Source organism: Pseudophryne corroboree, unplaced genomic scaffold, assembly GCF_028390025.1.
Source record: "Pseudophryne corroboree isolate aPseCor3 unplaced genomic scaffold, aPseCor3.hap2 scaffold_1642, whole genome shotgun sequence".
Classification (NCBI taxonomy): domain Eukaryota; kingdom Metazoa; phylum Chordata; class Amphibia; order Anura; family Myobatrachidae; genus Pseudophryne; species Pseudophryne corroboree.
Genome location: NW_026968277.1, coordinates 36,553 through 62,621, shown reverse-complemented (window position 1 = coordinate 62,621; position 26,069 = coordinate 36,553). Strand labels below are relative to the sequence as shown.

General features: G+C 36.4%; 3 non-coding genes across 3 annotated transcripts; all 3 read right to left on the bottom strand.

Annotated features, from left to right (window-relative positions):
* Positions 1 to 1,637: 1,637 nt before the first annotated feature.
* On the bottom strand, positions 1,638 to 1,800 carry LOC135001362 (U1 spliceosomal RNA). The gene has a single exon (XR_010202868.1). It is a non-coding gene; the product is annotated as a U1 spliceosomal RNA (small nuclear RNA).
* Positions 1,801 to 2,455: 655 nt separating this feature from the next.
* LOC135001382 (U1 spliceosomal RNA) lies at positions 2,456 to 2,618 on the bottom strand. Its single transcript, XR_010202888.1, has one exon. It is a non-coding gene; the product is annotated as a U1 spliceosomal RNA (small nuclear RNA).
* A 152-nt stretch (positions 2,619 to 2,770) lies between these two features.
* Positions 2,771 to 2,934, bottom strand: LOC135001359 (U1 spliceosomal RNA). The gene has a single exon (XR_010202865.1). It is a non-coding gene; the product is annotated as a U1 spliceosomal RNA (small nuclear RNA).
* Positions 2,935 to 26,069: the final 23,135 nt, after the last annotated feature.

Below are 26,069 nucleotides of genomic sequence, written 5' to 3'. Positions count from 1 at the left end.
CTACCTCATTGCGCCTCTTTTTTTCTTTGCGTCATGTGCTGTTTGGGGAGTGTTTTTTGGAAGGGCCATCCTGCGTGACACTGCAGTGCCACTCCTAGATGGGCCAGGTGTTTGTGTCGGCCACTTGGGTCGCTGAGCTTAGTCACACAGCTACCTCATTGCGCCTCTTTTTTTCTTTGCGTCATGTGCTGTTTGGGGAGTGTTTTTGGAAGGGCCATCCTGCGTGACACTGCAGTGCCACTCCTAGATGGGCCAGGTGTTTGTGTCGGCCACTTGGGTCGCTGAGCTTAGTCACACAGCTACCTCATTGCGCCTCTTTTTTTCTTTGCGTCATGTGCTGTTTGGGGAGTGTTTTTTGGAAGGGCCATCCTGCGTGACACTGCAGTGCCACTCCTAGATGGGCCAGGTGTTTGTGTCGGCCACTTGGGTCGCTGAGCTTAGTCACACAGCTACCTCATTGCGCCTCTTTTTTTCTTTGCGTCATGTGCTGTTTGGGGAGTGTTTTTTGGAAGGGCTATCCTGCGTGACACTGCAGTGCCACTCCTAGATGGGCCAGGTGTTTGTGTCGGCCACTTGGGTCGCTGAGCTTAGTCATCCAGCGACCTCGGTGCAAATTTTAGGACTAAAAATAATATTGTGAGGTGTAAGGTGTTAAGAATAGACTGAAAATGAGTGGAAATTATGGTTATTGAGGTTAATAATACTTTGGGATCAAAATGACTCCCAAATTCTATGAACAAGGGAAAATGTCATCATCCCGCTGTCGGATTCTCGCGAGATTCGGATTCCATATAAAGAGCTGCGCGTTGCCGCCATTTTTACTCGTGCATTGAAGAGAGAGCGGAGAGGACGTGGCTATGTTCTCTCAGTGGAAATCTCAATATCAGTGCTCAGTATCAGTGGATACTTATTGCTGCTCAGTAATACTAGTAGTGTGTCTCTCCTGCTCAGTGTCAGTTCTCAGTAGTATCCTCATCAGTGCTCAGTATCACTGCTCATTGTCTTGTGCTGCATTGTTGTGCTCAGCATACTACAGTACATTACTAATAGTCCAGTGCTGCATCTTGCTGCTCAGTGTCAGTTCTAGTATCCTCATCAGTGCTCACTATCACTGCTCATTGCATTGTGGTGTTCTGTATACTACAGTAACATAGTAATATAGTAACATATAGTAACATAGTTTTTGAGGTTGAATAGAGGCAAATTGCCCATCGTGTTCAACCTGTTTTAAGTTGTGATGATTCTACATACTTGCTTAATAATGTATTATGACTAGTTAGCTACTACAACTCATGTTACCCCCGGATTAACCATGTTGATATTTTAAGTATTATAAACTTGGATAGCTTTTTCATTCAGAAATGTATCCATTCCTTTTTTAAATCCAATTACAGAGTCCGCCATTACCACCTTCCCTGGCAGGGAATTCCACATCCTGATTGCCCTAACAGTGAAGATCATAGTATCTCACCTGGCAGGTAAGTAGGAGTTGGGCCAGAGCTGTGGAGGATTGCTGCTCGGGCACCCCCTGTGAAGTGAAGGAGATCCAACTGAGGCAGCACAAGGGAACTCTCGAAAGAAGAACAAGGCTAGAGGAAGATCTGAGACAAAGAAATCTGACTTTTACCAGAGCTGACCAGAGGAAAGCACAAACACAGTCCCCCACTACCACAAATAATGCAGTCGAGTTTCCCACATTTTGGAAATCACAGGGGTCAGCATACCCAGAATGCAATGAATGAACCTCACCCTGGGAGAACAATCTTCATGACCATGGTATCGCCTATGCAAAATAAGTATGATTTGGGATAGGGCTGGGGAGGGCCGCTGCTCAGGCACATCTCTGTCAAGTATAGGAGATTCAACTGAGGCAGCACAAGGGAACTCTCATCTGGGGACAACAACTGCAGGGAGAACACATATTTTCAGATGAACATGGGAGGGCAGAAGGCTGCCTAATACTGAAGCACCCCCAAACAACAAACCAAATGCAACAACTAGTACAAGCATTCCTGGGGGAAGTTCTGCAGAAGACGGATTTGCATACGGTGATGTCATCCAAGCAGTGGGCCAAAGTTGGCTGGAACCCTCATCTGCATATGAAAAGAGAAAAGGGGCATGCAGGGCATGGCGGCCTTTTGCGGCGCTTGGATGACCCTTAGTTCGCATTAAACACCCCCACCCTCCTTCGGTGTGGGGCTCATGTTGACAATGCCCCAGCCCCTGAAGCATTCAAGCTGATTTCTTACAGCAGCTTGGCACTGTAACAGCTCCAGAGCTGCTCTGTAAGGCAAGTAAAAGGGTGTGTAGTTTGCATTGTGCATTGGAAGGCACAAAGTAAGCAGACAGGAGGAGAAGTCAGGATAGTGCACAAGGGTATAAAAGGGAGGGGCTCAAGAAAAAAGAAGTGGAAACAGACAGCAAACTAGGCTGGAGAGAGACCTGAGACAAAGAGATCTGAATTATACGAGAGCCGACCAGGGGAAACACAAATTATGCAGTCAAGTTTCCCACATTTGGGGAAATCGCAGGGGCAGCACACCCAGAGTGCAATGGGTAAGCCTTGCCCTGGAAGAAGCACCTTCATGATCATAGTATCTCACCTGGCAGGTAAGTAGGAGTTGGGCTTGAGCTGGGGAGGGTCGCTGCTCGGGCACCGCCCTGTCAACTGAAGGAGATCCAACTGAGGAAGCACAAGGGAACTCTCGAAAGAAGAACAAGGCTAGAGGAAGATCTGAAACAAAGAAATCTGACTTTTACCAGAGCTGACCAGAGGAAAACACAAACACAGTCCCCCACTACCACAAATAATGCAGTCGAGTTACCCACATTTGGGGAAATCACAGGGATCAGCATACCCAAAATGCAATGAATGAACCTCACCCTGGGAGAACAATCTTCATGACCATGGTATCTCCTATGCAAAATAAGTATGATTTGGGATAGGGCTGGGGAGGGCCGCTGCTCAGGCACATCTCTGTCAAGTAAAGGAGATTCAACTGAGGCAGCACAAGGGAACTCTCATCTTGGGACAACAACTGCAGGGAGAACACATATTTTCAGATGAACATGGGAGGGCAGAAGGCTGCCTAATACTGAAGCACCCCCAAACAACAAACCAAATGCAACAACTAGTGCAAGCATTCCGGGGGGAAGGCCTGCAGCAGATGGATTTGCATATGGTGATGTCATCCAAGCAGTGGGTCAAAGTTGGCTTCAATCCTCATCTGCATATGAAAAGAGAAAAGGGGCGTGCAGGGTATGGCGGCCTTTTGCGGCGCTTGGATGACCCCTAGTTCGCATTAAACACCTCCACCCTCCTTTGGTGTGGGGCTCATGTTGACAATGCCCCAGCCTCTGAAGCATTCAAGCTTATTTCTTACAGCAGCTTGGCACTGAAAAAGCTCCAGAGCTGCTCCGTAAGGCAAGTAAAAGGGTGTGGGCCCTGCAGCACTACCTGTAGTTTGCATTGTGCATTGGAAGGCACAAAGTAAGCAGACAGGAGGAGAAGTCAGGATAGTGCACAAGGGTTAGCTGAACACACTAACCGATTGCGCCACAGAGACACTTTGCAAAAAGTATATACTGACAAAGACTAATAAGCATTCATCTAGAACGTTTCCTAGAAAAACTTTAAAAAGTCAATAATCTGGAGAGTGTTTGTAAGATGTTTCTTCCAGCAACCAATGAAGAAACACATTGGTACTTTCGCATGATGAGTGAGTGCTTCAGGATCTCTTGCACTTACATGTGCAGCAGAGTACTGCAATGGAAGCATGCTGGGTCCATAACCCAGAGGTAGGCAGATTGAAACTATCCTTTGCTATATGCATTTTTTTGTTGTTCATTAAAGTAATCCAAAACTGGGATTGATATTTTAGCTTTTATTTTTACTTAAAGTACAATAACTTTTACCATTTTAATTTGTTTTAATAGTATATTGACAGTATTGTTTTCTTTCAAAAATCCACTTAATTTTCTTTACCCTATTATTAAAATGGTAATTGACAAAAACAAACTACATTGTCACCAGAAGGGCAATACAAAATGTACAAGTGATATATTAAAATCATCTTTCCAGCTTGAATTTCAATGATGCATTGGGGCAACGATTTTGTGCGAAACATCTTCACCCTTAAATAAAGATTTTCTTAATTCCTTACCTGTGTGCTAATTAGATATCACCTTGTTTTCACATTAAACAGACTTCCACATGAGAAAGCAGCAAGGATGCAGTGGCGTTAATGTTTCCTGGTGTCAACCTGTATTATTTCAGTAGATATTGAAATGAGGATGCATCTTGCTGCCTTTCCAATGAAGCAAGTTTAATTTAGTAATAGGTGAAAAACCATCCCTACAAATATGTTAATCAGATACTTGGCTTTGTGGACACTTTTCAGAGAACAAATTAGTTAGCATAAAAATAAAGCCAGAAAATGAAGAGCTGTTTAATCACTCAATTGGATTTTTCTGCCAGCATTTTTCTTTTTCTCTGCAACCCACTGCTAAATTGTGCTTCCTAGCTGTTTTTATAAAATCACTGAATCAAATCTAACTCTGATTACATCAGAGAAGGCCAGGTACCCTACACCATAACAGGGGGTTTGAAATTTTGACTTGTCTACTTAAAGATCACCAAAATCTGATAACAAGGTCAATTAAGTCCCTGGGTGGGATTGAACCACCAACCTTTTGGTTAATAGCCTTACACACTAACTGATTGCGCCACCGCGACACTTTGCAAAAGTACATACTGACAAAGGCTAATAAGCATTCATCTAGAACGATTCCTAGAAACATTTTAAAAAGTCAATAATGTGGAGAGTTTTTGTATGATGTTTCTTCCATCAACCAATGAAGAAACACATTGGTACTTTCCCATGATGAGTGAGTGCTTCAGGATCTCTTGCACTTACATGTGCAGCAGAGTACTGTAATGGAAGCATGCTGGGTCCAATACCCAGAGGTAGGCAGATTGAAACTATCCTCTGCTATATGCATTTTTTTTTGTTAATTAAAGTAATCCAAAACTGGGATTGATATTTTTGCTCTTTTATTTTTACTTAAAGTACAATAACTTTTACCATTTTAATTTGTTTTAATAGTATATTGACAGTATTGTTTTCTTTCAAAAATCCAATTAATTTTCTTTACCCGATTATTAAAATGGTAATTGACAAAAGCAAACTACATTGTCACCAGAAGAGCAATACAAAATGTACAAGTGATATATTAAAATCATCTTTCCAGCTTGAATTTCAATGATGCATTGGGGCAACGATTTTGTGAGAAACATCTTCACCCTTAAATAAAGATTTTCTTAATTCCTTACCTGTGTGCTAATTAGATATCACCTTGTTTTCACATTAAACAGACTTCCACATGAGAAAGCAGCAAGGATGCAGTGGCGTTAATGTTTCCTGGTGTCAACCTGTATTATTTCAGTAGATATTGAAATGAGGATGCATCTTGCTGCCTTTCCAATGAAGCAAGTTTAATTTAGTAATAGGTGAAAAACCATCCCTACAAAGATGTTAATCAGATACTTGGCTTTGTGGACACTTTTCAGAGAACAAATTTGTTAGCATAAAAATAAAGCCAGAAAATGAAGAGCTGTTTAATCAGTCAATTGGATTTTTTTGCCAGCATATTTCTTTTTCTCTGCAACCCACTGCTAAATTGTGCTTCCTAGCTGTTTTTATAAAATCACTGAATCAAATCTAACTCTGATTACATCAGAGAAGGCCAGGTACCCTACACCATAACAGGGGTTTTCGAAATTTTGACTTGTCTACTTAAAGATCACCAAAATCTGATAACAAGGTCAATTAAGTCCCTGGGTGGGATTGAACCACCAACCTTTTGGTTAATAGCCTTACACACTAACTGATTGCGCCACCGCGACACTTTGCAAAAGTACATACTGACAAAGGCTAATAAGCATTCATCTAGAACGATTCCTAGAAACATTTTAAAAAGTCAATAATGTGGAGAGTTTTTGTATGATGTTTCTTCCATCAACCAATGAAGAAACACATTGGTACTTTCCCATGATGAGTGAGTGCTTCAGGATCTCTTGCACTTACATGTGCAGCAGAGTACTGTAATGGAAGCATGCTGGGTCCATAACCCAGAGGTAGGCAGATTGAAACTATCCTCTGCTATATGCATTTTTTTTTGTTAATTAAAGTAATCCAAAACTGGGATTGATATTTTTGCTCTTTTATTTTTACTTAAAGTACAATAACTTTTACCATTTTAATTTGTTTTAATAGTATATTGACAGTATTGTTTTCTTTCAAAAATCCAATTAATTTTCTTTACCCGATTATTAAAATGGTAATTGACAAAAGCAAACTACATTGTCACCAGAAGAGCAATACAAAATGTACAAGTGATATATTAAAATCATCTTTCCAGCTTGAATTTCAATGATGCATTGGGGCAACGATTTTGTGAGAAACATCTTCAGCCTTAAATAAAGATTTTCTTAATTCCTTACCTGTGTGCTAATTAGATATCACCTTGTTTTCACATTAAACAGACTTCCACATGAGAAAGCAGCAAGGATGCAGTGGCGTTAATGTTTCCTGGTGTCAACCTGTATTATTTCAGTAGATATTGAAATGAGGATGCATCTTGCTGCCTTTCCAATGAAGCAAGTTTAATTTAGTAATAGGTGAAAAACCATCCCTACAAAGATGTTAATCAGATACTTGGCTTTGTGGACACTTTTCAGAGAACAAATTTGTTAGCATAAAAATAAAGCCAGAAAATGAAGAGCTGTTTAATCAGTCAATTGGATTTTTTTGCCAGCATATTTCTTTTTCTCTGCAACCCACTGCTAAATTGTGCTTCCTAGCTGTTTTTATAAAATCACTGAATCAAATCTAACTCTGATTACATCAGAGAAGGCCAGGTACCCTACACCATAACAGGGGTTTTCGAAATTTTGACTTGTCTACTTAAATATCACCAAAATCTGATCACAAGGTCAATTACATCCCTGGGTGGGATTGAACCACCAACCTTTTGATTAATAGCTGAACACACTAACCGATTGCGCCACAGAGACACTTTGCAAAAAGTACATACTGACAAAGACTAATAAGCATTCATCTAGAACGTTTCCTAGAAAAACTTTAAAAAGTCAATAATCTGGAGAGTTTTTGTAAGATGTTTCTTCCAGCAACCAATGAAGAAACACATTGGTACTTTCGCATGATGAGTGAGTGCTTCAGGATCTCTTGCACTTACATGTGCAGCAGAGTACTGCACTGGAAGCATGCTGGGCCCATAACCCAGAGGTAGGCAGATTGAAACTATCCTTTGCTATATGCATTTTTTTTTTGTTCATTAAAGTAATCCAAAACTGGGATTGATATTTTAGCTTTTATTTTTACTTAAAGTACAATAACTTTTACCATTTTAATTTTTTTTAATAGTATATTGACAGTATTGTTTTCTTTCAAAAATCCAATTAATTTTCTTTACCCGATTATTAAAATGGTAATTGACAAAAACAAACTACATTGTCACCAGAAGGGCAATACAAAATGTACAAGTGATATATTAAAATCATCTTTCCAGCTTGAATTTCAATGATGCATTGGGGCAACGATTTTGTGAGAAACATCTTCACCCTTAAATAAAGATTTTCTTAATTCCTTACCTGTGTGCTAATTAGATATCACCTTGTTTTCACATTAAACAGACTTCCACATGAGAAAGCAGCAAGGATGCAGTGGCGTTAATGTTTCCTGGTGTCAACCTGTATTATTTCAGTAGATATTGAAATGAGGATGCATCTTGCTGCCTTTCCAATGAAGCAAGTTTAATTTAGTAATAGGTGAAAAACCATCCCTACAAATATGTTAATCAGATACTTGGCTTTGTGGACACTTTTCAGAGAACAAATTAGTTAGCATAAAAATAAAGCCAGAAAATGAAGAGCTGTTTAATCACTCAATTGGATTTTTCTGCCAGCATTTTTCTTTTTCTCTGCAACCCACTGCTAAATTGTGCTTCCTAGCTGTTTTTATAAAATCACTGAATCAAATCTAACTCTGATTACATCAGAGAAGGCCAGGTACCCTACACCATAACAGGGGGTTTGAAATTTTGACTTGTCTACTTAAAGATCACCAAAATCTGATAACAAGGTCAATTAAGTCCCTGGGTGGGATTGAACCACCAACCTTTTGGTTAAAAGCCTTACACACTAACTGATTGCGCCACCGCGACACTTTGCAAAAGTACATACTGACAAAGGCTAATAAGCATTCATCTAGAACGATTCCTAGAAACATTTTAAAAAGTCAATAATGTGGAGAGTTTTTGTATGATGTTTCTTCCATCAACCAATGAAGAAACACATTGGTACTTTCCCATGATGAGTGAGTGCTTCAGGATCTCTTGCACTTACATGTGCAGCAGAGTACTGTAATGGAAGCATGCTGGGTCCAATACCCAGAGGTAGGCAGATTGAAACTATCCTCTGCTATATGCATTTTTTTTTGTTAATTAAAGTAATCCAAAACTGGGATTGATATTTTTGCTCTTTTATTTTTACTTAAAGTACAATAACTTTTACCATTTTAATTTGTTTTAATAGTATATTGACAGTATTGTTTTCTTTCAAAAATCCAATTAATTTTCTTTACCCGATTATTAAAATGGTAATTGACAAAAGCAAACTACATTGTCACCAGAAGAGCAATACAAAATGTACAAGTGATATATTAAAATCATCTTTCCAGCTTGAATTTCAATGATGCATTGGGGCAACGATTTTGTGAGAAACATCTTCACCCTTAAATAAAGATTTTCTTAATTCCTTACCTGTGTGCTAATTAGATATCACCTTGTTTTCACATTAAACAGACTTCCACATGAGAAAGCAGCAAGGATGCAGTGGCGTTAATGTTTCCTGGTGTCAACCTGTATTATTTCAGTAGATATTGAAATGAGGATGCATCTTGCTGCCTTTCCAATGAAGCAAGTTTAATTTAGTAATAGGTGAAAAACCATCCCTACAAAGATGTTAATCAGATACTTGGCTTTGTGGACACTTTTCAGAGAACAAATTTGTTAGCATAAAAATAAAGCCAGAAAATGAAGAGCTGTTTAATCAGTCAATTGGATTTTTTTGCCAGCATATTTCTTTTTCTCTGCAACCCACTGCTAAATTGTGCTTCCTAGCTGTTTTTATAAAATCACTGAATCAAATCTAACTCTGATTACATCAGAGAAGGCCAGGTACCCTACACCATAACAGGGGTTTTCGAAATTTTGACTTGTCTACTTAAAGATCACCAAAATCTGATAACAAGGTCAATTAAGTCCCTGGGTGGGATTGAACCACCAACCTTTTGGTTAATAGCCTTACACACTAACTGATTGCGCCACCGCGACACTTTGCAAAAGTACATACTGACAAAGGCTAATAAGCATTCATCTAGAACGATTCCTAGAAACATTTTAAAAAGTCAATAATGTGGAGAGTTTTTGTATGATGTTTCTTCCATCAACCAATGAAGAAACACATTGGTACTTTCCCATGATGAGTGAGTGCTTCAGGATCTCTTGCACTTACATGTGCAGCAGAGTACTGTAATGGAAGCATGCTGGGTCCATAACCCAGAGGTAGGCAGATTGAAACTATCCTCTGCTATATGCATTTTTTTTTGTTAATTAAAGTAATCCAAAACTGGGATTGATATTTTTGCTCTTTTATTTTTACTTAAAGTACAATAACTTTTACCATTTTAATTTGTTTTAATAGTATATTGACAGTATTGTTTTCTTTCAAAAATCCAATTAATTTTCTTTACCCGATTATTAAAATGGTAATTGACAAAAGCAAACTACATTGTCACCAGAAGAGCAATACAAAATGTACAAGTGATATATTAAAATCATCTTTCCAGCTTGAATTTCAATGATGCATTGGGGCAACGATTTTGTGAGAAACATCTTCAGCCTTAAATAAAGATTTTCTTAATTCCTTACCTGTGTGCTAATTAGATATCACCTTGTTTTCACATTAAACAGACTTCCACATGAGAAAGCAGCAAGGATGCAGTGGCGTTAATGTTTCCTGGTGTCAACCTGTATTATTTCAGTAGATATTGAAATGAGGATGCATCTTGCTGCCTTTCCAATGAAGCAAGTTTAATTTAGTAATAGGTGAAAAACCATCCCTACAAAGATGTTAATCAGATACTTGGCTTTGTGGACACTTTTCAGAGAACAAATTTGTTAGCATAAAAATAAAGCCAGAAAATGAAGAGCTGTTTAATCAGTCAATTGGATTTTTTTGCCAGCATATTTCTTTTTCTCTGCAACCCACTGCTAAATTGTGCTTCCTAGCTGTTTTTATAAAATCACTGAATCAAATCTAACTCTGATTACATCAGAGAAGGCCAGGTACCCTACACCATAACAGGGGTTTTCGAAATTTTGACTTGTCTACTTAAATATCACCAAAATCTGATCACAAGGTCAATTACATCCCTGGGTGGGATTGAACCACCAACCTTTTGATTAATAGCTGAACACACTAACCGATTGCGCCACAGAGACACTTTGCAAAAAGTACATACTGACAAAGACTAATAAGCATTCATCTAGAACGTTTCCTAGAAAAACTTTAAAAAGTCAATAATCTGGAGAGTTTTTGTAAGATGTTTCTTCCAGCAACCAATGAAGAAACACATTGGTACTTTCGCATGATGAGTGAGTGCTTCAGGATCTCTTGCACTTACATGTGCAGCAGAGTACTGCACTGGAAGCATGCTGGGCCCATAACCCAGAGGTAGGCAGATTGAAACTATCCTTTGCTATATGCATTTTTTTTTTGTTCATTAAAGTAATCCAAAACTGGGATTGATATTTTAGCTTTTATTTTTACTTAAAGTACAATAACTTTTACCATTTTAATTTTTTTTAATAGTATATTGACAGTATTGTTTTCTTTCAAAAATCCAATTAATTTTCTTTACCCGATTATTAAAATGGTAATTGACAAAAACAAACTACATTGTCACCAGAAGGGCAATACAAAATGTACAAGTGATATATTAAAATCATCTTTCCAGCTTGAATTTCAATGATGCATTGGGGCAACGATTTTGTGAGAAACATCTTCACCCTTAAATAAAGATTTTCTTAATTCCTTACCTGTGTGCTAATTAGATATCACCTTGTTTTCACATTAAACAGACTTCCACATGAGAAAGCAGCAAGGATGCAGTGGCGTTAATGTTTCCTGGTGTCAACCTGTATTATTTCAGTAGATATTGAAATGAGGATGCATCTTGCTGCCTTTCCAATGAAGCAAGTTTAATTTAGTAATAGGTGAAAAACCATCCCTACAAATATGTTAATCAGATACTTGGCTTTGTGGACACTTTTCAGAGAACAAATTAGTTAGCATAAAAATAAAGCCAGAAAATGAAGAGCTGTTTAATCACTCAATTGGATTTTTCTGCCAGCATTTTTCTTTTTCTCTGCAACCCACTGCTAAATTGTGCTTCCTAGCTGTTTTTATAAAATCACTGAATCAAATCTAACTCTGATTACATCAGAGAAGGCCAGGTACCCTACACCATAACAGGGGGTTTGAAATTTTGACTTGTCTACTTAAAGATCACCAAAATCTGATAACAAGGTCAATTAAGTCCCTGGGTGGGATTGAACCACCAACCTTTTGGTTAAAAGCCTTACACACTAACTGATTGCGCCACCGCGACACTTTGCAAAAGTACATACTGACAAAGGCTAATAAGCATTCATCTAGAACGATTCCTAGAAACATTTTAAAAAGTCAATAATGTGGAGAGTTTTTGTATGATGTTTCTTCCATCAACCAATGAAGAAACACATTGGTACTTTCCCATGATGAGTGAGTGCTTCAGGATCTCTTGCACTTACATGTGCAGCAGAGTACTGTAATGGAAGCATGCTGGGTCCATAACCCAGAGGTAGGCAGATTGAAACTATCCTCTGCTATATGCATTTTTTTTTTGTTAATTAAAGTAATCCAAAACTGGGATTGATATTTTTGCTCTTTTATTTTTACTTAAAGTACAATAACTTTTACCATTTTAATTTGTTTTAATAGTATATTGACAGTATTGTTTTCTTTCAAAAATCCAATTAATTTTCTTTACCCGATTATTAAAATGGTAATTGACAAAAGCAAACTACATTGTCACCAGAAGAGCAATACAAAATGTACAAGTGATATATTAAAATCATCTTTCCAGCTTGAATTTCAATGATGCATTGGGGCAACGATTTTGTGAGAAACATCTTCACCCTTAAATAAAGATTTTCTTAATTCCTTACCTGTGTGCTAATTAGATATCACCTTGTTTTCACATTAAACAGACTTCCACATGAGAAAGCAGCAAGGATGCAGTGGCGTTAATGTTTCCTGGTGTCAACCTGTATTATTTCAGTAGATATTGAAATGAGGATGCATCTTGCTGCCTTTCCAATGAAGCAAGTTTAATTTAGTAATAGGTGAAAAACCATCCCTACAAAGATGTTAATCAGATACTTGGCTTTGTGGACACTTTTCAGAGAACAAATTTGTTAGCATAAAAATAAAGCCAGAAAATGAAGAGCTGTTTAATCAGTCAATTGGATTTTTTTGCCAGCATATTTCTTTTTCTCTGCAACCCACTGCTAAATTGTGCTTCCTAGCTGTTTTTATAAAATCACTGAATCAAATCTAACTCTGATTACATCAGAGAAGGCCAGGTACCCTACACCATAACAGGGGTTTTCGAAATTTTGACTTGTCTACTTAAATATCACCAAAATCTGATCACAAGGTCAATTACGTCCCTGGGTGGGATTGAACCACCAACCTTTTGATTAATAGCTGAACACACTAACCGATTGCGCCACAGAGACACTTTGCAAAAAGTACATACTGACAAAGACTAATAAGCATTCATCTAGAACGTTTCCTAGAAAAACTTTAAAAAGTCAATAATCTGGAGAGTTTTTGTAAGATGTTTCTTCCAGCAACCAATGAAGAAACACATTGGTACTTTCGCATGATGAGTGAGTGCTTCAGGATCTCTTGCACTTACATGTGCAGCAGAGTACTGCACTGGAAGCATGCTGGGCCCATAACCCAGAGGTAGGCAGATTGAAACTATCCTTTGCTATATGCATTTTTTTTTTGTTCATTAAAGTAATCCAAAACTGGGATTGATATTTTAGCTTTTATTTTTACTTAAAGTACAATAACTTTTACCATTTTAATTTTTTTTAATAGTATATTGACAGTATTGTTTTCTTTCAAAAATCCAATTAATTTTCTTTACCCGATTATTAAAATGGTAATTGACAAAAACAAACTACATTGTCACCAGAAGAGCAATACAAAATGTACAAGTGATATATTAAAATCATCTTTTCAGCTTGAATTTCAATGATGCATTGGGGCAACGATTTTGTGAGAAACATCTTCACCCTTAAATAAAGATTTTCTTAATTCCTTACCTGTGTGCTAATTAGATATCACCTTGTTTTCACATTAAACAGACTTCCACATGAGAAAGCAGCAAGGATGCAGTGGCGTTAATGTTTCCTGGTGTCAACCTGTATTATTTCAGTAGATATTGAAATGAGGATGCATCTTGCTGCCTTTCCAATGAAGCAAGTTTAATTTAGTAATAGGTGAAAAACCATCACTACAAATATGTTAATCAGATACTTGGCTTTGTGGACACTTTTCAGAGAACAAATTAGTTAGCATAAAAATAAAGCCAGAAAATGAAGAGCTGTTTAATCATTCAATTGGATTTTTCTGCCAGCATATTTCTTTTTCTCTGCAACCCACTGCTAAATTGTGCTTCCTAGCTGTTTTTATAAAATCACTGAATCAAATCTAACTCTGATTACATCAGAGAAGGCCAGGTACCCTACACCATAAGAGGGGGTTTGCAATTTTGACTTGTCTACTTAAATATCACCAAAATCTGATCACAAGGTCAATTACGTCCCTGGGTGGGATTGAACCACCAACCTTTTGATTAATAGCTGAACACACTAACCGATTGCGCCACAGAGACACTTTGCGAAAAGTATATACTGACAAAGACTAATAAGCATTCATCTAGAACGTTTCCTAGAAAAACTTTAAAAAGTCAATAATCTGGAGAGTGTTTGTAAGATGTTTCTTCCAGCAACCAATGAAGAAACACATTGGTACTTTCGCATGATGAGTGAGTGCTTCAGGATCTCTTGCACTTACATGTGCAGCAGAGTACTGCACTGGAAGCATGCTGGGCCCATAACCCAGAGGTAGGCAGATTGAAACTATCCTTTGCTATATGCATTTTTTTTTTGTTCATTAAAGTAATCCAAAACTGGGATTGATATTTTAGCTTTTATTTTTACTTAAAGTACAATAACTTTTACCATTTTAATTTTTTTTAATAGTATATTGACAGTATTGTTTTCTTTCAAAAATCCAATTAATTTTCTTTACCCGATTATTAAAATGGTAATTGACAAAAACAAACTACATTGTCACCAGAAGAGCAATACAAAATGTACAAGTGATATATTAAAATCATCTTTCCAGCTTGAATTTCAATGATGCATTGGGGCAACGATTTTGTGAGAAACATCTTCACCCTTAAATAAAGATTTTCTTAATTCCTTACCTGTGTGCTAATTAGATATCACCTTGTTTTCACATTAAACAGACTTCCACATGAGAAAGCAGCAAGGATGCAGTGGCGTTAATGTTTCCTGGTGTCAACCTGTATTATTTCAGTAGATATTGAAATGAGGATGCATCTTGCTGCCTTTCCAATGAAGCAAGTTTAATTTAGTAATAGGTGAAAAACCATCCCTACAAATATGTTAATCAGATACTTGGCTTTGTGGACACTTTTCAGAGAACAAATTAGTTAGCATAAAAATAAAGCCAGAAAATGAAGAGCTGTTTAATCACTCAATTGGATTTTTCTGCCAGCATTTTTCTTTTTCTCTGCAACCCACTGCTAAATTGTGCTTCCTAGCTGTTTTTATAAAATCACTGAATCAAATCTAACTCTGATTACATCAGAGAAGGCCAGGTACCCTACACCATAACAGGGGGTTTGAAATTTTGACTTGTCTACTTAAAGATCACCAAAATCTGATAACAAGGTCAATTAAGTCCCTGGGTGGGATTGAACCACCAACCTTTTGGTTAAAAGCCTTACACACTAACTGATTGCGCCTCCGCGACACTTTGCAAAAGTACATACTGACAAAGGCTAATAAGCATTCATCTAGAACGATTCCTAGAAACATTTTAAAAAGTCAATAATGTGGAGAGTTTTTGTATGATGTTTCTTCCATCAACCAATGAAGAAACACATTGGTACTTTCCCATGATGAGTGAGTGCTTCAGGATCTCTTGCACTTACATGTGCAGCAGAGTACTGTAATGGAAGCATGCTGGGTCCATAACCCAGAGGTAGGCAGATTGAAACTATCCTCTGCTATATGCATTTTTTTTTTGTTAATTAAAGTAATCCAAAACTGGGATTGATATTTTTGCTCTTTTATTTTTACTTAAAGTACAATAACTTTTACCATTTTAATTTGTTTTAATAGTATATTGACAGTATTGTTTTCTTTCAAAAATCCAATTAATTTTCTTTACCCGATTATTAAAATGGTAATTGACAAAAGCAAACTACATTGTCACCAGAAGAGCAATACAAAATGTACAAGTGATATATTAAAATCATCTTTCCAGCTTGAATTTCAATGATGCATTGGGGCAACGATTTTGTGAGAAACATCTTCACCCTTAAATAAAGATTTTCTTAATTCCTTACCTGTGTGCTAATTAGATATCACCTTGTTTTCACATTAAACAGACTTCCACATGAGAAAGCAGCAAGGATGCAGTGGCGTTAATGTTTCCTGGTGTCAACCTGTATTATTTCAGTAGATATTGAAATGAGGATGCATCTTGCTGCCTTTCCAATGAAGCAAGTTTAATTTAGTAATAGGTGAAAAACCATCCCTACAAAGATGTTAATCAGATACTTGGCTTTGTGGACACTTTTCAGAGAACAAATTTGTTAGCATAAAAATAAAGCCAGAAAATGAAGAGCTGTTTAATCAGTCAATTGGATTTTTTTGCCAGCATATTTCTTTTTCTCTGCAACCCACTGCTAAATTGTGCTTCCTAGCTGTTTTTATAAAATCACTGAATCAAATCTAACTCTGATTACATCAGAGAAGGCCAGGTACCCTACACCATAACAGGGGTTTTCGAAATTTTGACTTGTCTACTTAAATATCACCAAAATCTGATCACAAGGTCAATTACGTCCCTGGGTGGGATTGAACCACCAACCTTTTGATTAATAGCTGAACACACTAACCGATTGCGCCACAGAGACACTTTGCAAAAAGTACATACTGACAAAGACTAATAAGCATTCATCTAGAACGTTTCCTAGAAAAACTTTAAAAAGTCAATAATCTGGAGAGTTTTTGTAAGATGTTTCTTCCAGCAACCAATGAAGAAACACATTGGTACTTTCGCATGATGAGTGAGTGCTTCAGGATCTCTTGCACTTACATGTGCAGCAGAGTACTGCACTGGAAGCATGCTGGGCCCATAACCCAGAGGTAGGCAGATTGAAACTATCCTTTGCTATATGCATTTTTTTTTTGTTCATTAAAGTAATCCAAAACTGGGATTGATATTTTAGCTTTTATTTTTACTTAAAGTACAATAACTTTTACCATTTTAATTTTTTTTAATAGTATATTGACAGTATTGTTTTCTTTCAAAAATCCAATTAATTTTCTTTACCTGATTATTAAAATGGTAATTGACAAAAACAAACTACATTGTCACCAGAAGAGCAATACAAAATGTACAAGTGATATATTAAAATCATCTTTTCAGCTTGAATTTCAATGATGCATTGGGGCAACGATTTTGTGAGAAACATCTTCACCCTTAAATAAAGATTTTCTTAATTCCTTACCTGTGTGCTAATTAGATATCACCTTGTTTTCACATTAAACAGACTTCCACATGAGAAAGCAGCAAGGATGCAGTGGCGTTAATGTTTCCTGGTGTCAACCTGTATTATTTCAGTAGATATTGAAATGAGGATGCATCTTGCTGCCTTTCCAATGAAGCAAGTTTAATTTAGTAATAGGTGAAAAACCATCACTACAAATATGTTAATCAGATACTTGGCTTTGTGGACACTTTTCAGAGAACAAATTAGTTAGCATAAAAATAAAGCCAGAAAATGAAGAGCTGTTTAATCATTCAATTGGATTTTTCTGCCAGCATATTTCTTTTTCTCTGCAACCCACTGCTAAATTGTGCTTCCTAGCTGTTTTTATAAAATCACTGAATCAAATCTAACTCTGATTACATCAGAGAAGGCCAGGTACCCTACACCATAAGAGGGGGTTTGCAATTTTGACTTGTCTACTTAAATATCACCAAAATCTGATCACAAGGTCAATTACGTCCCTGGGTGGGATTGAACCACCAACCTTTTGATTAATAGCTGAACACACTAACCGATTGCGCCACAGAGACACTTTGCAAAAAGTGTATACTGACAAAGACTAATAAGCATTCATCTAGAACGTTTCCTAGAAAAACTTTAAAAAGTCAATAATCTGGAGAGTGTTTGTAAGATGTTTCTTCCAGCAACCAATGAAGAAACACATTGGTACTTTCGCATGATGAGTGAGTGCTTCAGGATCTCTTGCACTTACATGTGCAGCAGAGTACTGCAATGGAAGCATGCTGGGTCCATAACCCAGAGGTAGGCAGATTGAAACTATCCTTTGCTATATGCATTTTTTTTTGTTCATTAAAGTAATCCAAAACTGGGATTGATATTTTAGCTTTTATTTTTACTTAAAGTACAATAACTTTTACCATTTTAATTTGTTTTAATAGTATATTGACAGTATTGTTTTCTTTCAAAAATCCACTTAATTTTCTTTACCCTATTATTAAAATGGTAATTGACAAAAACAAACTACATTGTCACCAGAAGAGCAATACAAAATGTACAAGTGATATATTAAAATCATCTTTCCAGCTTGAATTTCAATGATGCATTGGGGCAACGATTTTGTGAGAAACATCTTCACCCTTAAATAAAGATTTTCTTAATTCCTTACCTGTGTGCTAATTAGATATCACCTTGTTTTCACATTAAACAGACTTCCACATGAGAAAGCAGCAAGGATGCAGTGGCGTTAATGTTTCCTGGTGTCAACCTGTATTATTTCAGTAGATATTGAAATGAGGATGCATCTTGCTGCCTTTCCAATGAAGCAAGTTTAATTTAGTAATAGGTGAAAAACCATCCCTACAAATATGTTAATCAGATACTTGGCTTTGTGGACACTTTTCAGAGAACAAATTAGTTAGCATAAAAATAAAGCCAGAAAATGAAGAGCTGTTTAATCACTCAATTGGATTTTTCTGCCAGCATTTTTCTTTTTCTCTGCAACCCACTGCTAAATTGTGCTTCCTAGCTGTTTTTATAAAATCACTGAATCAAATCTAACTCTGATTACATCAGAGAAGGCCAGGTACCCTACACCATAACAGGGGGTTTGACATTTTGACTTGTCTACTTAAAGATCACCAAAATCTGATAACAAGGTCAATTAAGTCCCTGGGTGGGATTGAACCACCAACCTTTTGGTTAATAGCCTTACACACTAACTGATTGCGCCACCGCGACACTTTGCAAAAGTACATACTGACAAAGGCTAATAAGCATTCATCTAGAACGATTCCTAGAAACATTTTAAAAAGTCAATAATGTGGAGAGTTTTTGTATGATGTTTCTTCCATCAACCAATGAAGAAACACATTGGTACTTTCCCATGATGAGTGAGTGCTTCAGGATCTCTTGCACTTACATGTGCAGCAGAGTACTGTAATGGAAGCATGCTGGGTCCATAACCCAGGGGTAGGCAGATTGAAACTATCCTCTGCTATATGCATTTTTTTTTTGTTAATTAAAGTAATCCAAAACTGGGATTGATATTTTTGCTCTTTTATTTTTACTTAAAGTACAATAACTTTTACCATTTTAATTTTATTTTAATAGTATATTGACAGTATTGTTTTCTTTCAAAAATCCAATTAATTTTCTTTACCCGATTATTAAAATGGTTATTGACAAAAGCAAACTACATTGTCACCAGAAGAGCAATACAAAATGTACAAGTGATATATTAAAATCATCTTTCCAGCTTGAATTTCAATGATGCATTGGGGCAACGATTTTGTGAGAAACATCTTCACCCTTAAATAAAGATTTTCTTAATTCCTTACCTGTGTGCTAATTAGATATCACCTTGTTTTCACATTAAACAGACTTCCACATGAGAAAGCAGCAAGGATGCAGTGGCGTTAATGTTTCCTGGTGTCAACCTGTATTATTTCAGTAGATATTGAAATGAGGATGCATCTTGCTGCCTTTCCAATGAAGCAAGTTTAATTTAGTAATAGGTGAAAAACCATCCCTACAAAGATGTTAATCAGATACTTGGCTTTGTGGACACTTTTCAGAGAACAAATTTGTTAGCATAAAAATAAAGCCAGAAAATGAAGAGCTGTTTAATCAGTCAATTGGATTTTTTTGCCAGCATATTTCTTTTTCTCTGCAACCCACTGCTAAATTGTGCTTCCTAGCTGTTTTTATAAAATCACTGAATCAAATCTAACTCTGATTACATCAGAGAAGGCCAGGTACCCTACACCATAACAGGGGTTTTCGAAATTTTGACTTGTCTACTTAAATATCACCAAAATCTGATCACAAAGTCAATTACATCCCTGGGTGGGATTGAACCACCAACCTTTTGATTAATAGCTGAACACACTAACCGATTGCGCCACAGAGACACTTTGCAAAAAGTACATACTGACAAAGACTAATAAGCATTCATCTAGAACGTTTCCTAGAAAAACTTTAAAAAGTCAATAATCTGGAGAGTTTTTGTAAGATGTTTCTTCCAGCAACCAATGAAGAAACACATTGGTACTTTCGCATGATGAGTGAGTGCTTCAGGATCTCTTGCACTTACATGTGCAGCAGAGTACTGCACTGGAAGCATGCTGGGCCCATAACCCAGAGGTAGGCAGATTGAAACTATCCTTTGCTATATGCATTTTTTTTTTGTTCATTAAAGTAATCCAAAACTGGGATTGATATTTTAGCTTTTATTTTTACTTAAAGTACAATAACTTTTACCATTTTAATTTGTTTTAATAGTATATTGACAGTATTGTTTTCTTTCAAAAATCCAATTAATTTTCTTTACCCGATCATTAAAATGGTAATTGACAAAAACAAACTACATTGTCACCAGAAGAGCAATACAAAATGTACAAGTGATATATTAAAATCATCTTTCCAGCTTGAATTTCAATGATGCATTGGGGCAACGATTTTGTGAGAAACATCTTCACCCTTAAATAAAGATTTTCTTAATTCCTTACCTGTGTGCTAATTAGATATCACCTTGTTTTCACATTAAACAGACTTCCACATGAGAAAGCAGCAAGGATGCAGTGGCGTTAATGTTTCCTGGTGTCAACCTGTATTATTTCAGTAGATATTGAAATGAGGATGCATCTTGCTGCCTTTCCAATGAAGCAAGTTTAATTTAGTAATAGGTGAAAAACCATCCCTACAAATATGTTAATCAGATACTTGGCTTTGTGGACACTTTTCAGAGAACAAATTAGTTAGCATAAAAATAAAGCCAGAAAATGAAGAGCTGTTTAATCACTCAATTGGATTTTTCTGCCAGCATTTTTCTTTTTCTCTGCAACCCACTGCTAAATTGTGCTTCCTAGCTGTTTTTATAAAATCACTGAATCAAATCTAACTCTGATTACATCAGAGAAGGCCAGGTACCCTACACCATAACAGGGGGTTTGAAATTTTGACTTGTCTACTTAAAGATCACCAAAATCTGATAACAAGGTCAATTAAGTCCCTGGGTGGGATTGAACCACCAACCTTTTGGTTAAAAGCCTTACACACTAACTGATTGCGCCACCGCGACACTTTGCAAAAGTACATACTGACAAAGGCTAATAAGCATTCATCTAGAACGATTCCTAGAAACATTTTAAAAAGTCAATAATGTGGAGAGTTTTTGTATGATGTTTCTTCCATCAACCAATGAAGAAACACATTGGTACTTTCCCATGATGAGTGAGTGCTTCAGGATCTCTTGCACTTACATGTGCAGCAGAGTACTGTAATGGAAGCATGCTGGGTCCATAACCCAGAGGTAGGCAGATTGAAACTATCCTCTGCTATATGCATTTTTTTTTTGTTAATTAAAGTAATCCAAAACTGGGATTGATATTTTTGCTCTTTTATTTTTACTTAAAGTACAATAACTTTTACCATTTTAATTTGTTTTAATAGTATATTGACAGTATTGTTTTCTTTCAAAAATCCAATTAATTTTCTTTACCCGATTATTAAAATGGTAATTGACAAAAGCAAACTACATTGTCACCAGAAGAGCAATACAAAATGTACAAGTGATATATTAAAATCATCTTTCCAGCTTGAATTTCAATGATGCATTGGGGCAACGATTTTGTGAGAAACATCTTCACCCTTAAATAAAGATTTTCTTAATTCCTTACCTGTGTGCTAATTAGATATCACCTTGTTTTCACATTAAACAGACTTCCACATGAGAAAGCAGCAAGGATGCAGTGGCGTTAATGTTTCCTGGTGTCAACCTGTATTATTTCAGTAGATATTGAAATGAGGATGCATCTTGCTGCCTTTCCAATGAAGCAAGTTTAATTTAGTAATAGGTGAAAAACCATCCCTACAAAGATGTTAATCAGATACTTGGCTTTGTGGACACTTTTCAGAGAACAAATTTGTTAGCATAAAAATAAAGCCAGAAAATGAAGAGCTGTTTAATCAGTCAATTGGATTTTTTTGCCAGCATATTTCTTTTTCTCTGCAACCCACTGCTAAATTGTGCTTCCTAGCTGTTTTTATAAAATCACTGAATCAAATCTAACTCTGATTACATCAGAGAAGGCCAGGTACCCTACACCATAACAGGGGTTTTCGAAATTTTGACTTGTCTACTTAAATATCACCAAAATCTGATCACAAGGTCAATTACGTCCCTGGGTGGGATTGAACCACCAACCTTTTGATTAATAGCTGAACACACTAACCGATTGCGCCACAGAGACACTTTGCAAAAAGTACATACTGACAAAGACTAATAAGCATTCATCTAGAACGTTTCCTAGAAAAACTTTAAAAAGTCAATAATCTGGAGAGTTTTTGTAAGATGTTTCTTCCAGCAACCAATGAAGAAACACATTGGTACTTTCGCATGATGAGTGAGTGCTTCAGGATCTCTTGCACTTACATGTGCAGCAGAGTACTGCACTGGAAGCATGCTGGGCCCATAACCCAGAGGTAGGCAGATTGAAACTATCCTTTGCTATATGCATTTTTTTTTTGTTCATTAAAGTAATCCAAAACTGGGATTGATATTTTAGCTTTTATTTTTACTTAAAGTACAATAACTTTTACCATTTTAATTTTTTTTAATAGTATATTGACAGTATTGTTTTCTTTCAAAAATCCAATTAATTTTCTTTACCCGATTATTAAAATGGTAATTGACAAAAACAAACTACATTGTCACCAGAAGAGCAATACAAAATGTACAAGTGATATATTAAAATCATCTTTTCAGCTTGAATTTCAATGATGCATTGGGGCAACGATTTTGTGAGAAACATCTTCACCCTTAAATAAAGATTTTCTTAATTCCTTACCTGTGTGCTAATTAGATATCACCTTGTTTTCACATTAAACAGACTTCCACATGAGAAAGCAGCAAGGATGCAGTGGCGTTAATGTTTCCTGGTGTCAACCTGTATTATTTCAGTAGATATTGAAATGAGGATGCATCTTGCTGCCTTTCCAATGAAGCAAGTTTAATTTAGTAATAGGTGAAAAACCATCACTACAAATATGTTAATCAGATACTTGGCTTTGTGGACACTTTTCAGAGAACAAATTAGTTAGCATAAAAATAAAGCCAGAAAATGAAGAGCTGTTTAATCATTCAATTGGATTTTTCTGCCAGCATATTTCTTTTTCTCTGCAACCCACTGCTAAATTGTGCTTCCTAGCTGTTTTTATAAAATCACTGAATCAAATCTAACTCTGATTACATCAGAGAAGGCCAGGTACCCTACACCATAAGAGGGGGTTTGCAATTTTGACTTGTCTACTTAAATATCACCAAAATCTGATCACAAGGTCAATTACGTCCCTGGGTGGGATTGAACCACCAACCTTTTGATTAATAGCTGAACACACTAACCGATTGCGCCACAGAGACACTTTGCGAAAAGTATATACTGACAAAGACTAATAAGCATTCATCTAGAACGTTTCCTAGAAAAACTTTAAAAAGTCAATAATCTGGAGAGTGTTTGTAAGATGTTTCTTCCAGCAACCAATGAAGAAACACATTGGTACTTTCGCATGATGAGTGAGTGCTTCAGGATCTCTTGCACTTACATGTGCAGCAGAGTACTGCACTGGAAGCATGCTGGGCCCATAACCCAGAGGTAGGCAGATTGAAACTATCCTTTGCTATATGCATTTTTTTTTTGTTCATTAAAGTAATCCAAAACTGGGATTGATATTTTAGCTTTTATTTTTACTTAAAGTACAATAACTTTTACCATTTTAATTTTTTTTAATAGTATATTGACAGTATTGTTTTCTTTCAAAAATCCAATTAATTTTCTTTACCCGATTATTAAAATGGTAATTGACAAAAACAAACTACATTGTCACCAGAAGAGCAATACAAAATGTACAAGTGATATATTAAAATCATCTTTCCAGCTTGAATTTCAATGATGCATTGGGGCAACGATTTTGTGAGAAACATCTTCACCCTTAAATAAAGATTTTCTTAATTCCTTACCTGTGTGCTAATTAGATATCACCTTGTTTTCACATTAAACAGACTTCCACATGAGAAAGCAGCAAGGATGCAGTGGCGTTAATGTTTCCTGGTGTCAACCTGTATTATTTCAGTAGATATTGAAATGAGGATGCATCTTGCTGCCTTTCCAATGAAGCAAGTTTAATTTAGTAATAGGTGAAAAACCATCCCTACAAATATGTTAATCAGATACTTGGCTTTGTGGACACTTTTCAGAGAACAAATTAGTTAGCATAAAAATAAAGCCAGAAAATGAAGAGCTGTTTAATCACTCAATTGGATTTTTCTGCCAGCATTTTTCTTTTTCTCTGCAACCCACTGCTAAATTGTGCTTCCTAGCTGTTTTTATAAAATCACTGAATCAAATCTAACTCTGATTACATCAGAGAAGGCCAGGTACCCTACACCATAACAGGGGGTTTGAAATTTTGACTTGTCTACTTAAAGATCACCAAAATCTGATAACAAGGTCAATTAAGTCCCTGGGTGGGATTGAACCACCAACCTTTTGGTTAAAAGCCTTACACACTAACTGATTGCGCCTCCGCGACACTTTGCAAAAGTACATACTGACAAAGGCTAATAAGCATTCATCTAGAACGATTCCTAGAAACATTTTAAAAAGTCAATAATGTGGAGAGTTTTTGTATGATGTTTCTTCCATCAACCAATGAAGAAACACATTGGTACTTTCCCATGATGAGTGAGTGCTTCAGGATCTCTTGCACTTACATGTGCAGCAGAGTACTGCACTGGAAGCATGCTGGGCCCATAACCCAGAGGTAGGCAGATTGAAACTATCCTTTGCTATATGCATTTTTTTTTTGTTCATTAAAGTAATCCAAAACTGGGATTGATATTTTAGCTTTTATTTTTACTTAAAGTACAATAACTTTTACCATTTTAATTTTTTTTAATAGTATATTGACAGTATTGTTTTCTTTCAAAAATCCAATTAATTTTCTTTACCTGATTATTAAAATGGTAATTGACAAAAACAAACTACATTGTCACCAGAAGAGCAATACAAAATGTACAAGTGATATATTAAAATCATCTTTTCAGCTTGAATTTCAATGATGCATTGGGGCAACGATTTTGTGAGAAACATCTTCACCCTTAAATAAAGATTTTCTTAATTCCTTACCTGTGTGCTAATTAGATATCACCTTGTTTTCACATTAAACAGACTTCCACATGAGAAAGCAGCAAGGATGCAGTGGCGTTAATGTTTCCTGGTGTCAACCTGTATTATTTCAGTAGATATTGAAATGAGGATGCATCTTGCTGCCTTTCCAATGAAGCAAGTTTAATTTAGTAATAGGTGAAAAACCATCACTACAAATATGTTAATCAGATACTTGGCTTTGTGGACACTTTTCAGAGAACAAATTAGTTAGCATAAAAATAAAGCCAGAAAATGAAGAGCTGTTTAATCATTCAATTGGATTTTTCTGCCAGCATATTTCTTTTTCTCTGCAACCCACTGCTAAATTGTGCTTCCTAGCTGTTTTTATAAAATCACTGAATCAAATCTAACTCTGATTACATCAGAGAAGGCCAGGTACCCTACACCATAAGAGGGGGTTTGCAATTTTGACTTGTCTACTTAAATATCACCAAAATCTGATCACAAGGTCAATTACGTCCCTGGGTGGGATTGAACCACCAACCTTTTGATTAATAGCTGAACACACTAACCGATTGCGCCACAGAGACACTTTGCAAAAAGTGTATACTGACAAAGACTAATAAGCATTCATCTAGAACGTTTCCTAGAAAAACTTTAAAAAGTCAATAATCTGGAGAGTGTTTGTAAGATGTTTCTTCCAGCAACCAATGAAGAAACACATTGGTACTTTCGCATGATGAGTGAGTGCTTCAGGATCTCTTGCACTTACATGTGCAGCAGAGTACTGCAATGGAAGCATGCTGGGTCCATAACCCAGAGGTAGGCAGATTGAAACTATCCTTTGCTATATGCATTTTTTTTTGTTCAT